Raw genomic sequence first — 1,730 nt, forward strand, 5'->3', positions numbered from 1 at the left:
CCCCCACCCTCCCCTCCATAGGCTAACCTCACCCCCGTTCTAGTTTGGCTGGCAAACGGAAACAAAGTCGCGCGTCTTACATTCCTCAATACCATGCTTGCGAAAATGAAACATGTATACGAAGCAGGTCTTATCGCATGTTTTTAACACTAAGCACTCTTTCGCCCTCTATCTGAAGAGGCAACTGTTGACCTGCAAGCTGCTTACAGAATTATCATTTGTTGAAAGTTAGATGACATATTATGCCCTTGTTGTAGTGGGGTTGAGGTGAAAACTCAGGTCAGACTCTACTAGGCTACGATTTTGTGGCATAAAAACGCCCTTCCATTGATCGGAAGTTTTCATTCCTTCTGGGCTGCTCAGTGCTGACACACATTGTGAGTTGAAAACAAATTTTGTTTTGTGTTGGCCTAAGTTTTCGACTTTGGGTTCCTTTCTTATCGTAGCCTATATGTAAGATTTCCTGTCACGTTGTTTCATTGTTAATGAAAAATATAGATATTAAAAAGCAAATTGCAGGAATACTACTTTTATATTATAAAAGTATCATTTTTCTGTAATTTATTTTTTAAATATTTCTTCAAAGTACTTTGACAATGAGCTGCAATGCAGCTAATGAGAGCAGGACTGAATGACGGTATAAGGAGCTTCCACTTAAGGCTGGAGACATGAAAGGGGCTGGGGCAGATTGACTTCCAACTTCGATACTGATATTGTTTTTGTTGCCACAGAAAACATTTTTGGAATATAAATATTTATTCTAATACTTATTTTTATTTAGCAGATTTTAACTAATAAATAAAACCCGACATTATTTTTAAAATGAATTATAAGTATTCGATGACCTTTAAGGCAATCAGAAGTAGAATATCACAGGTTACAATCATAATACTGACACTTAACACTATGAATTTTTTATAATTATTATTTATTCATTTATATTTTTTATGTGACTATGAGCCTGTTTGTGAGTGCAAGCATACTAATATATTGCGATGTCAAAAATTCGCGGCGCAACTTATTGTCAAACATTCTCTAAACTATTGAACATAAATTCTCCAGCTTTTGCAAAGTGACTTGTATCAATATGTCTAAAAGATCAATATTTTTGTATACACCTGTTAGCTGTATTCTAGAAAAGTCCTGATTAAATACTTACGAAAAAAATCAAAAGTGAAAAGTGCTTACAAATTTAAAAGGTTTACAGCTGGGGCAATATAACTTTTAAAAACAAGTCTGCCATTTTTTTTTTCTAGTCTTGACACTATTTTATTGAAAGCATGTCTTGAGAACCTTCAGTGCAAAATTTGTGTTCACAATAAAATTAACTTCGTGTAGCAATATTTGCCACTAAAAAGTGTCCTTAGTGAGCTGTGACGTAGGCCAAAATAATAATAATATATTATATGCGCATGGAAAGTGCTGTGAACTATCCCATTTTCCGCGTGACTTAGATTTGTAGCATTGTCTATAAATTTATGAAGAACAGGGGTTGTTGTTTTTTTTAATGTAGCCTCAATTGTTGTGGACAAATTGATACAAACTGCTACACAAACTGTGGATGACTTTGATTCACCCGCTCAAGAGATATTTGAGGATAAGCTGCGCCACGAATTTTTGACTGCACTATTGTAGGCCTATTATGTTTGTGTGTACAGATGTTTGTGGGGGAGGCGATGTGTGATGGAGTGTGTATGTTTGTGTGTGTGTGTGTGTGTGTGTGTGTGTGT

General features: G+C 35.4%; 1 protein-coding gene across 1 annotated transcript in view; it reads left to right on the forward strand.

Moving 5' to 3' along the window:
- Positions 1-159: 159 nt before the first annotated feature.
- The window catches only part of LOC101860716 (flavin-containing monooxygenase 5), a gene marked incomplete at its 3' end in the record, with an annotated part of 40,151 nt that continues 38,580 nt past the window's right edge, over positions 160-1,730 (forward strand). Inside the window, 1 exon segment of the mRNA XM_035973214.1 lies at positions 160-377.

The sequence above is a fragment of the Aplysia californica genome, unplaced genomic scaffold (assembly GCF_000002075.1).
Source record: "Aplysia californica isolate F4 #8 unplaced genomic scaffold, AplCal3.0 scaffold00026, whole genome shotgun sequence".
Lineage (NCBI taxonomy): Eukaryota > Metazoa > Mollusca > Gastropoda > Aplysiida > Aplysiidae > Aplysia > Aplysia californica.